We start from the raw sequence: 13,024 nt of genomic DNA, 5'->3' as shown, positions 1-13,024 counted from the left end.
TTTGTTGTGTAATGGTGTGGGTGAGAGCCACAGATTGATTAATTAGTTCATTTATTGGTGGGAATAGAGTGGCTGAGGGGGCACAAATTTATATATTCATGTCTGTACTCAATTATTTCTGTTTCTAATATGTATCCCTGAACACTGCCATGGGGTAGTATTAAATATAATATACCTTCTTTGGTCTGGCATTCAATATCTATCAATGTGTCACTTTTCTGCACCCTGATTGGCTGACTATAGTGTCTGAACTGATTTTATAGAGTCATAGAGTTATACAACACAGAAAGAGGCCCTTCGGCCCATCGTGTCTGCGCCAGCCATCAAGCCCTGTCTATTCTAATCCCATTTTCCAGCACTTGGTCCATAGCCTTGTATGCTGTGGCGTTTCAAGTGCTCATCTAAATGCTTCTTGAATGTTGTGAGGGTTCCTGCCTCTACCACCCTTTCAGGCAGTCAGTTCCAGATTCCAACCACCCTCTGGGTGAAAAAGTTTTTCCTCAAATCCCCTCTAAACTTCCTGCCCCTTACCTTGAAACTATGCCCCCTGGTTATTGACCCCTCTACTAAGGGGAACAGTTCATTTCTATCTACCCTATCTATGCCCCTCATAATTTTGTATACCTCAATCAGGTCCCCCCTCAGCCTTCTCTGCTCTAAGGAAAACAACCCCAGCCTGTCCAGTCTCTCTTCATAGCTGAAGCGCTCCAGCCCAGGTAACATCCTGGTGAATCTCCTCTGTACCCTCTCCAATGCAGTCACATTCTTCCTATAATGTGGTGACCAGAACTGCACACAGTATTCCAGCTGTGGCCTAACTAGCGTTTTGTACAGCTCCATCATAACCTCCCTGCTCTTATATTCTGTGCCTCTGCTAATGAAGGCAAGTATTCCATATGCCTTTTTAACCACCTTATCTATGTACATGCACACCAAGGTCCCTCTGATCCTCTGTCCTTCCTAGGGTCCTACCATTCATTGTGTATTCCCTTGCCTTGTTAGTCCTCCCAAGATGCATCACCTCACACTTTTCAGGGTTAAATTCCATTTGCCACTGTTCTGCCCATCTGACCAACCCATCTATATCGTCCTGTAGCCTGAGGCTTCCCTCCTCGCTATTTACCACTCCACCAATTTTCGTGTCATCTGCGAACTTACTGATCATACCTCCTACATTCATTTCTAAATCATTAATGTACACTACAAACAGCAAAGGACCCAGCACCGATCCCTGCGGTACACCACTGGACACAGGCTTCCAGTCACAAAAACAACTTTCGACCATCATCCTCTGCCTCCTGCCACTAAGCCAATTTTGGATCCAATGTGCCAAATTGCCCTGGATCCCATGGGCTCTTACCTTCTTGACCAGCCTCCCATGCGAGACTTTGTCAAAAGCCTTACTGAAGTCCATGTAGACTACATCAACTGCACTACCCTCATCCACACACCTAGTCACCCGCTCTCAAAATTCAATCAAATTGGTTAGACATGATCTCCCCCTGACAAAGCCATGCAGACTATCCTTGATTAATCCTTGCCTCTCCAAGTGGTGACTAATTCTGTCCCTCAGAATTTTTTCCAATAATTTCCCTACCACTGATGTTATGCTCACTAGCCTGTAATTCCCTGGTTTATCCCTACTACCCTTCTTGAATAATGGAACTACGTTAGCTGTCCTCCAGTCCTCTGGCACCTCCCCTGTGGCCAGAGAGGTTCTGAAAATTTGTGTCAGAGCCTCTGCAATCTCCTACCTTGCCTCACACAGCAGCCTGGGATACATCTCGTCTGGGCCTGGGGATTTATCCACTTTGAAGCCCGCTAAAACCGCTAGTACCTCCTCCCTCTCAATGCTAATTTGTTCAAGTATATCACAATCCCCCTGCCTGATTTCTATGCCTACGTCGTCCTTCTCCATAGTGAACAGAGATGCAAAATATTCATTTAAAACCTCACCTACATCTTTCGGCTCTACACACAAATTGCCACTTTGGTCCCTAATAGGCCCAATTCTTTCCCTGGTTATTCTCTTGCCCTTAACATACTTATAAAACACCTTGGGATTTTACTTTATTTTGCCCGCCAGTGTGTTTTCATGCCCCCTCTTCGCTCTCCTAATTTATTTTTTAAGTACCCCCTGCACTTTCTATACTCCTCGGGCTTCCACTGTTTTTAGTCCTTTGTATCTGCCAAAAGCCTCCCTTTTTTTCCTAATCCATTCTTGTATATCCCTTGACATCCAGGGTTCCCTGCACTTGTTAGTCCCACCCTTGACCTTTACAGGAAGATGTTGGTGCTGTACTCTCTATTTCCTTTCTGAAAGACTCCCACTGCTCTGATGTGGATTTTCCTACAAGTAGCTGATCCCAGTCCACTTTGGCCAGATCCTGCCTTATCATATTAAAATCGGCCTTCCCCTAATTTAGAACCTTTATTTCCGGTCCATCTTTGTCCTTTTCCATGACTACCTTAAATGTCACCGTATTATGGTCACTGTCACCAAAATGCTCTCCTACTGACACTTCTACCACTTACCCGGTTACATTCCCTAGAATTAGGTCCAGTACCGCCCCCTCTCTTGTAGGAATTTCTACATGCTGGCTCAAAAAGCTCTCCTGGATGCACTTCAAGAATTCCACACCCTCTAAGCCTTTCACACTCTGACAATCCCAGTTAATATTAAGGAAGTTGAAATCCCCTACTACTGTATTTCTACACTTCTCTGAGATTTGCCTACATATCTGTTCCTCTATCTCCCCTGACTGTTTGGGGGCCTATAGTACACTCCCAGCAAAGTGCTTGCACCCTTTTTGTTTTTAAGTTGCTAAGATAGCAGAACCTGCTAAGATATCATCCCTCCTTACTGCAGTAATTGACCCCTTGATTAATATTGCGACACCCCCTCCTCTTTTACACCCCCTCTGTCTCACCTGAAGATTCTATACCCTGGAATATTGAGCTGCCAGCCCTGCCCCTCCCTCAACCATGTCTCTGTGATAGCAACAATATCATACTCCCATGTGTTCATCAACACCTTCAATTCATCTGCCTTGCTAATCGCATTAAGGTGGATGAATTAGCTGCGCAAATAGATGTAAACGGATATGATGTAATTGGAATTACGGAGACATGGCTCCAGGGTGGCCAAGGCTGGGAATTCAACATCCAGGGGTATTCAATATTCAGGAAGGACAGACAAAAAGGAAAAGGAGGTGGGGTAGCATTGCTGGCTAAAGAGGAGATTAACACAATAGTAAGGATGGATATTAGCTGTGAGGATGTGGAATCTGTATGGATAGAGCTGAGAAATACCAAGGGGCAGAAAACATTAGTGGGAGTTGTATACAGATCCCCAAACAGTAATGCTGAGGTTGGGGATGGCATTAAATGGGAAATTAGAGACGCGTGCAATAAGGTCACAGCAGTTATCATGGGTGACTGTAATCTACATATAGATTGGGCTAACCAAATTAGTAACAATACTGTGGAGGAGGAATTCCTAGAGTGTATACGGGATGGTTTCCTGAACCAATATGTCGAGGAACCAACTAGAGATCAGGCCATCTTAGACTGGGTATTATGTAATAAGAAAGGATTAATTAGCAATGTTGTTGTGCGAGGCCCCTTGGGGAGGAGCGACCATAATATGATATAATTCTTCATTAAGATGGAGAGTGAAGTAGTTGACTCAGAGACTAGGGTCCTGAATTTAAGTGAAGGAAACTACGATGGTATGAGGTGTGAGTTGGCTAGGATAGATTGGGGAACATTACTTAAAGGGTTGACGGTGGATAGGCAATGGCAAACATTTAAAGATCGCATGGATGAACTACAGAATTTGTTCATCCCTGTTTGGCATAAAAATAAAACAAAAAAGGTGACTCAACCGTGGCTAACAAGGGAAATTAGGGATAGCATAAGATCCAAGGAGAAGACATATAAATTGGCCAGAAAAAGCAGCAAAACTGAGGATTGGGAGCAGCTTAGGATTCAGCAAAGGAGGACAAAGGGATTAATTAAGAGGGGGAAAATAGAATATGTGAGTAAGCTTGCAGGGAACCTAAAAACTGACTGTAATAGCTTCTATAGATATGTGAAGAGAAAAAGATTGGTGAAGTCAAGCGTAGGTCCCTTGCAGTCAGAATCAGGGGAATTTATAATGGGGAACAAAGCAATGGCTGACCAATTAAATACATACTTTGGTTCTGTCTTCACAAAGGAGGGCACAAATAACCTTCCAGAGATGTCGGGGAACATAGGGTCTAATGAGAGGGAGGAATTGAATGAAATCAGTATTTGTAGGGAAATGGTGTTAGGGAAATTGACAGCATTGAAGGCCGATAAATCCCCAGGGCCTGATAATCTACATCCTAGGGTACTTAAGGAAGTGGCCTTAGAAATAATAGATGCATTGCTGGTCATCTTCCAAAATTCTGTAGACATTGGAATAGTTCCCATGAATTGAACGGTAGCTAATATAACCCCACTATTTAAAAAAGGTGGTAGAGAGAAAACGGGGAATTATAGGTCGGTAAGCCTGATGTCGGTAGTGGGGAAAATGCTAGAGTGCATTATAAAAGATGTAATAGCAGAGCACTTGGAAAACAGTGACTGGATCGGACAAAGTCAACATGGATTTACAAAAGGTAAATCATGCTTGACTAATCTACTGGAATTTTTTGAGGATGTAACTGGTAGAATAGATAAGGGAGAACCAGTGGATGTGGTGTATTTGGACTTTCAGAAGGCTTTCGATAAGGTCCCGCAAAAGAGATTAGCATGCAAAGTTAAAGCACATGGGATTGGGGATAAGGTACTGACTTGGATAGAGAACTGGTTGGCAGACAGGAAGCAAAGAGTTGGAATAAATGGGTCTTTTTCCAAGTGGCACGCAGTGACTAGTGGGGTACTGCAGGGATCGGTGCTTGGACCCCAGCTATTCACAATATATATTGATCTAGACGAGGGAACTAGATGTAATATCTCCAAGTTTGCAGACAACACAAAGCTGGGTTGGCGTGTGTGCTGAAGGAGGATGCTGAGAAACTCCAGTATGATTTGGACAGGTTGGGTGATTGGGCAGATGCATGGCAGATGCAGTATAATGTGGATAAATGTGAGGTTATCCACTTTGGCGGCAAAAACAGGAAGACAGATTATTATCTGAATGGCAATAGATTGGGAAAAGGGGAAATGTAATGTGACCTGGGTGTCCTTGTGCACCAGTCGCTGAAGGTAAGCATGCAGGTGCAGCAGGCGGTTAAGAAGACAAATGGTATGTTGGCCTACATAGCGAGAGGATTCAAGTACAGGAGCAAGGATGTCCTCCTGCAATTCACCCGCTACTATAGCTCCACTCCATATCCCATCCCCCTGCCAAGTTAGTTTAAACACCCCCCAACAGCACTAGCAAACGTCCCCGCAAGGATGTTGGTCCCGTTCCGGTTCATAAGAACATAAGAAATAGGAGCAGGAGTAGGCCAATCGGCCCCTCGAGCCTGCTCCACCATTCAATAAGATCATGGCTGATCTGATCCTAACCGCCAATCTACTATCACAGAACAATCTCCTGAATCTAACAGAATTAGACACACGAATTAGGAGCAGGATCAGGCTACACGGCCCCTGGGCCCGCTCCGCTACCCACAGGGCCATGACCGATCCGAACCTAGACTCATGTCCAAATTCCTGCCCGCTCCCCATAACCCTTTATTCCCTTTACTTCTAGGAAACTGTCAGGTGCATCCCATCTGACTTGTACCGATCCCACCTTCTCCAGAAACAGACCCAGTGATCCAGGAAACTAAAGCCCTCCCTCCTGCACCAACTCTTTAGCCATGCATTCAGCTGCTCTACCCTCCTATTCCTATACTCACTAGCACGTGGCACCGGGAGTAATCCAGAGATTACAATCTTTGACATCCTGCTTTTTAATCTGCTGCCTAGCTCCCTAAATTCTTGTTGCAGGACCTCATCCCTCATTCTACCTATGTCGTTGGTACCGATGTGAACCACAACCTCTGACTGTTCGCCCTCCCCCTTCAGAGTGTCCTGCAGCCGTTCAGTGACATCCTTGACCCTGGCACCAAGGAGGCAACATACCATGCTGGAGTCACGTCTGCGGCCACAGAAACACTTGTCTGCACCCCTCACTATTGAGTCTCCTACCACTATTGCCCTTCCACTCTTACTCTTCCCCCCTTGTGCAGCTGAGCCACCCACAGTGCCGTGAACTTGGCTGTGGCTGCACTCCCCAGAGGAACCGTCACTTTCACCGTTTTCCAACACAGAAAAACGGTTGTTGAGTGAGATGCACTCTGGGGTTTTCCTGACTGCCTGCCTGCCCCCCTTCTGACTGGTGGTCACCCATTCCCTCTCTGACTGCACTTCCTTAAGCTGCCAGCTGACCACGTCTAAAAACTTGCTATCCACGTAACTCTCAGCCTCGTGGATACACTGCAGAGCCTCCAGCTGACGCTTGAGCTCCGAAAATCGGATCTCAAGTTGGCCAAACCGTTGGCACTTACTGCACATGTGGTCATCCTGACTGCAAGAAGCGTCTAGAAATTCCCACATGCTGCAGGCCGTGCAACGCATGGGACTGAGGTCCCCTGTCATATTTTTAATTTAAAAACTCTTACCTCAAATTTAAACTATTGGATTCTCGCTCTCCCGAACTACTGTACCTTAAAAGAAATAGACTTAAAATTGAAGAGAAAAAAGCACTCACCCGCTGCTCACCAATCAGCTTCTTCCCCTACGCTGGTGTCACTTTGGAACACGTATATCTTTTAATCTACACCAAGGCACTTAAATTTAGACACCCCAGTTTGGAAAAAAGCGAGAAATAGAGAAATACTCACCAACCAATCACTTATCTGCTTTCTGGTGATGTCACACTTTGATTACTTTTTACTTCTTTACACTCACCGGTCCTTTGTATCTGAGCCGCTCCCGCTGCTTTTACTGCCGCTGAAGCCTCAGAATTTTCTGACTGGACAACCAAAATAGTTTTCCCAGATGCAACCTTAGAAATGGAATTTAGATCCAGTCGGCAAATAAATCTCTCCGAACAGCTGCCATCACAATTCCCACAGCTTTCCACGTTCAGCAGGTAAGGTCCATTCCCCTACCATACTATGCTCTGCTCTTAAGTATTGCTGCACTCTGCTCCCTCAACCCCACTGTGCTCTGTTTCCCTGCTTAGAATGGGACCCTGCTCAAACTGGCAATCACACTCCAGATAACTGGCTGCAGAGAATCATACAATGATAGAAATTTACAGCACAGAAGCAGGCCATTTGGCCTGTCATGCCTGTGCTGGCTCTTTGAAAGAGTAATCGTACAAGACACGGTGGAGAGTTCACATCATCCTTGATCAAAATGTAGCACGCGAATAAAGATATTTGACAGTGCAGCCTAGTGACCAAACATTCATATTGCTCCATCCTTTAATCTTCATCAGGTAGACTAGGTCTTCAGTTGAGAAAATGTTAGAAGTCGTTCATTACTACTAGGTGGAAAATTCTTCATTTTTTTCCATGAAGTTGAAATTGCGCTGTTCGTTGTTTTTAGTGCAGTGGTTAATGAATTAGCACCAACCTCCTGTATGCATTATTTTGACAAAGCCAGTGTAAATGCACCAACCAGTGCGCAAAAGTCGGATAGATAGGAACTTCCATTCACGGTTTATTTTGGATTGGGTTTTATTCTGCCTTTGTTCACCAAACTGTCTAAATGCCCCTGAATGTCCTCTTATAATGGCAATGGTTTTCACTTCTTCAAGCACATCTTGAGATTTTCATTAACAGCGATGTCAATGATTCTTTCTGCACTTGATTTAGCTGCTATAAACCTGCTGGTCTATTTTACTGAAAAGCACTTGGGTCCCCAAATTAAATAAACTGCAGAGTATCTGTTATAAATCTTATCATTCATCAAGAAACTACTCGTGAAATTAAGCTGGACAGCCAGCTGGTGGCGCCGTCCAAGGAGTATAAATACTCGGGCGTCGGCCCCAGCTTGCCAGGGACATTTTGTAAGACAAGGAACTAGTGAAGTACAACTAGACCTCCATGTTCTGAAACAAGTTGATTAAAGCCTTGCTTTATGCTCAAACAAGTGCGTAGTGAGTTTTATTACGTCAATTTAATCAATTTGATATCGGCTCCACGCTTTGCATGATTCGGGAACAGCCAACTACGACTTGAACCATAGAAGGGAACTCAGACAAGTAATCGATCCATCATGGAGAAACTACTCAGACCCGCCCATATCGACCTGGACCCGAATTCACTCACAGCTGCTAAGGTATGGAAACACTGGTATCATACCTTTAGCAACTTCCTTGAGGAGTATGGTGAGAATGTTCCTAATAAGTTACGAATGCTTGCTAATTATGTATCCCCTCATGTGTTTGATTATATCGAAGACTGTGTAGACTATGACACCGCTATCCAAATACTACAGCAGCTATATGTCAAGTCCTCAAATTAAATTTTTGCTCGGTATCTACTGGCCAGAACTCGACAACAACCCGGGAAATCACTTGACGAATTCCTTCAGAAACTTCGCAGGCTCAGCAAGGATTGTAATCTTAAAGCTGTTACAGCTGAGCAGTACCAGGAGGAGTTAATTCGTGATTCCTTTATTAATGGGATTGCATCTCCCTTCATACGTGAGCGTCTGTTTTGGGGGAGAGAGAGAGAGAGGGGGGGAAGGAGAGAGAGAGAAGGAGAGAGAGACAGAGAGGGAAGGAGAGAGAGGGAAGGAGAGAGAGAGGGAAGGAGAGAGAGGGAGAGGGAAGGAGAGAGAGAGGGAGAGAGGGAAGGAGGGAGAGAGAGAGAGGGAAGGAGAGAGAGAGAGGGAAGGAGAGAGAGGGAAGGAGAGACAGAGAGAGAGAGAGAAGGAGAGAGAGAGAGAGAGGGAAGGAGAGAGAGAGAGGGAAGGAGCGAGTGAGGGAAGGAGCTGGAGAAGAGAGGAAGACAACCTGGGGAAGGGGCTGGACTCAGAGCCCGGCGGGTGAAGAAGGGCGGCCGTCATTTTGTGAGGTCGGCGGGAAGTTTGAATTGCGGCAGCCGAAGGAAGGAAGAAGACGAGCTCTCCCTCCCTCTCCCACCCCTTCACTCATCCCTCCCTCACCCTCTCTCTCTCCCCCCTCTCTCTCCCTGCCCCTCTCTCTCCCTGCCCCCTCCCTCTCCCTCCCTCCCCGCTCTCTCTCTCCCCCTCCCTCCCCGCTCTCTCTCTCCCCTCCCTCCCCGCTCTCTCTCTCTCCCTCTCCCCCTCTCCTCTCCCTCCGACTCACCTCGGTACCAGAACAGAGTATATCCGACACCGGGAGGCCGGGTGCCCATCGCTCAGAAGCGAGCCTGGGGTTCCTCATGTTTAACTAGGCAGGCCTTTGGACCCGGTTGGCCGGGCAGCCTTTCGCTCCGGACTCCCGTGTCCGATTTAGGTCGGGGACAACTCGTTGGAAAGCCCCGGTTTTCCCGGTCCCACACTAGTGGCAAGAGAGAGAGAGAGGGAAGAGGAGAGAGAGAGAGGGAAGAGGAGAGAGAGAGAGAGAGAGAGAGAGAAGGAGAGAGTGAGGGAAGGAGAATTAAAATCCTGACTTTTGTCTGTTTTCCCGCGCAGCCGGCCAAAGAAAAGAAAAACAAAAGAGATGAAGAGTCTAATTTAAAGCAGCCCCTCCCCCGCTAAAAGGTGAGAGCCGGAGGGAGATTTTGCGGGTGAAGAGGGGCGGCCGCCATTTTGTGAGGCACTAACGGCAGTTTGAAAGATTAGGCCCTGCCCACACTCACCATGAAACGCCCCCGTGACGCAGCATGCTCCCCCTGTAGGATTGGTGAACCTTCACGTCACTCAATGCTAATGAGCGGATTCCCCCATATGATTGACCAACCGCTAATGAGCGGATTTTTGAACGTTTTTTGTATACTGTCCGAACAATTTTTGTCTGACCAAAAAGTAAATACGCCTATGAGATTCCCCTAATCATAAGCTTTCTTTTGATATAACATATGTGTAGGTACGCTCTATAACTTTTGAGTGATGCCCTGGACAGACGGACAGACAGACAGACACCACGATCCTTTTATTTATATATATAGGTAGATATATACACTGACCAAGTGATTGTTGATTGATTCTCAATAAGCTTGCACTGATTAGGATGTATCTGTTCTTCCTCAATTGACTTATTATCCAACATCAATGACATGGAGCACACTGGTCTTACAACATGATAGATGCTGGCACTGATTTCTGGTTCATGGCCTCTCACATGCTTTTAGTTGTAGTGGGATTTTTCCTGAAATATAGGCTGATTGGAACTGTTGTTTTTTAGTTTGTGTTTGGTTAGATTATAGAAATAAGCAAAATTTTACTTTATATGGTAGGTGACATTGTTTACTTTGTGCTGCCATTGTCATAGCAAGTGTGTCTAGGGAAATGTTTTAATGCATTTAACAGGAATGACCAGCTCAAGGGAAAGAATATAAGGATTCCTGGGATGAGAGGGCTGTCCTATGATGAGAGATTGTGTAGAATGGGCCTATACTCTCTGGAGTTTAGAAGAATGAGAAGTAATCTCATTGAAACATACAAGATTCTGAAGATGCAACACCTGCCCTTTTACCTCCACCCTTCCCACTGTCCAGGGCCCCAAATACTCCTTCCAAGTGAAATAGTGATTTACTTGTACTTCTTGCAATTTAGTATACTGTATTCGCTGCTCACGATGCGGTCTCCTCTACAATGGGGAGACCAAACGCAGATTGGGTGATTGCTTTGCGGAACACCTCCGTTCAGTCCGTATGAGTGACTCCGAGCTTCCGGTCGCCTGTCACTTTAATTCTCCGCTTCACTCCCACTCAGACCTCATCATCCTCAGCCTCTTACACTGTTCCAATGAAGCTCAACGTAAGCTCGAGGAACAGCACCTCATCTTTTGATTAGGCACTTTACAGCCTTCTGGACTCAACATAGAGTTCAATAATTTCAGACCATAACCTCGGCCCCTATCCTTTTTTTCCCCCCATTTATTTATTTTAATTGTTTTTCTCTCTCTCTCCCACATGGCAGCTGTCTTTCACTCTGTACCATTTACACTTCCCCATGAGCCATCTTTTGTTTCTTAACTTGTCCCATTACCATCTCCTTTTGTCTTGCACCATCTCTTAATCTCCCTTAATGTCTCTTAATCTCTCCTGCCTTCCATCCTATCACAGACCTTCCCTTTTGTTCTTTCCTCCCCTCCCCCCTTTCCCTGCCCCTGCACTTGCTTAAAAACCTGTTCCATCGCCATCTTTTTCCAGTTCTGACGAAGGGTCATCGACCTGAAACATTAACTCTGTTTCTCTCTCCACAGATGCTGCCTGACCTGCTGAGTATTTCCAGCATTTTCTGTTTTTATTTCAGATTTCCAGCATCTGCAGTATTTTGCTTTTGTAAGATTCTGAAGGGGATTGACGGGGTAGATGCTGAGAGGTTGTTTCTCCCGACTGGAGTGTCTAGAACTAGGGGGCATAGTCTCAGGATAAGGGGTTGGCCATTTAAGACTGAGATGAAGAGAAATTTCTTCACTCAGAGGGTTGTGAATCTTTGGAATTCTCTACCCCAGAGGGCTGTGAATGCTGAGTCTTTGAGTATATTCAAGGTTGATATCGATAGATTTTTGAACTCTATGGGAATCAAGGGATATGGAGATTGGGCAGGAAAGTGGAGTTGAGATCAATGATCAGCCATGATCTTATTGAATGGTGGAGCAGGCTCGAGGGGCCATATGTCCTACTCCTGTTCCTATTTCTTATGTTCTTATGAATCTAGATAGGAACTTTTTTCTTGCAACAGTGTTGACCAACAGAAATTGCCGACTAGCCACAGGTGTGACTGCGGCGACACCGATTTAGTCACATGCACTCATTTTAGTAGAAACCACCTTGCACACACTCATACAAAATATACTTCACGTGTATATTTACTTAACAAACATTACCACCATTCAGTAACCAAGGAAGTAAAGCACTCACAATGATCAAAAAGCTCTCACACACTTTTGTCTTACTATTTTACAAAAAAACGCACAGAAAGATTAAAGCACACATGCGTACACCATGTGAAAATCACATGCCTATTGTCGCTGTCTTTTTTATTAATTTTTTAATTTATTATTCAGAAATGCAATTAGCCACATCTAGATTGCCAGTTGGTGGCTAATGGCTAACGGATAATGTATTGGATAGCACTGCCACAGAGCAATAAAATTCCTGTGTTCCTCAAGGTGAAAACAGGGAAATCTTTGCTACTTTAGGCACTCCATAGCATTATCAAGCACTCCCAAGCCAGGTTAGATACTGAACAAACTCCCTGTATTGTATATGCTGATAAATCAGAAGAGCTTCTCCCATTGTACCAGTGTGATCTTTCCATTTTCTGCAGTAGGCATTTTTACAGCCTCTCCAAGTAAAATAGCCAGAGCTTAGTGTTAAATTCTAGGGAGTTTTGTGTTGTCTACCTGTATCTGCTACCAGCTAGGCTGAGCATGTCTGAGCTCATAGCACATTGTGCCTTTACGCCCATCGGAGGCAGAGGAGGCTTTCATTCCATTGTTCTGGGTTGGTGTCAAACCCAGGCCCGAGAAGTGAGCAAATGTGTTCTAACTCACTTAGTCTGCTAAGTTCCTGTCTTTTTCAATCTCCATTTATCTTACATAAATACTTGCTTCTCCGATGTTCCTATTGAATTGTGTCGTCAATGCAAGAATACTGGAAGAGGTTTCACCACAGTTAAGAGTAAAATGCATTTGAAAAATGGCTTCTTAACGCAGACTGTCCTTACGTATTGTTCCAATTTGCGACATGTACAGCTGCATGTAAAATGATGGTCAATAAATGTTCAGATGATGTGAGATGGCAGAAGAGCAGGGTCAAGTAGATTATTCATTATTTCACGAGACATAGCTCTTCCTCTTACTGGGAGAATGAGGTTGGAATGGCTGAAGCACGGTGTACCTTTTTAAGTCTAT

At 45.1% G+C, this 13,024-nt stretch overlaps 1 protein-coding gene across 10 annotated transcripts in view; it reads left to right on the top strand.

The window, feature by feature from the left end:
* The window catches only part of plcb1 (phospholipase C beta 1), a 1,372,871-nt gene that overhangs the window by 834,462 nt on the left and 525,385 nt on the right, over positions 1-13,024 (top strand). The window lies entirely within an intron of this gene.

This window comes from Somniosus microcephalus, chromosome 3, assembly GCF_052327205.1.
Source record: "Somniosus microcephalus isolate GS21.2 chromosome 3, FLI_Smic_1.0, whole genome shotgun sequence".
Lineage (NCBI taxonomy): Eukaryota > Metazoa > Chordata > Chondrichthyes > Squaliformes > Somniosidae > Somniosus > Somniosus microcephalus.
Note: the sequence above shows the minus strand (reverse complement) of the source record. Positions and strands in the feature narration are given on the sequence as shown.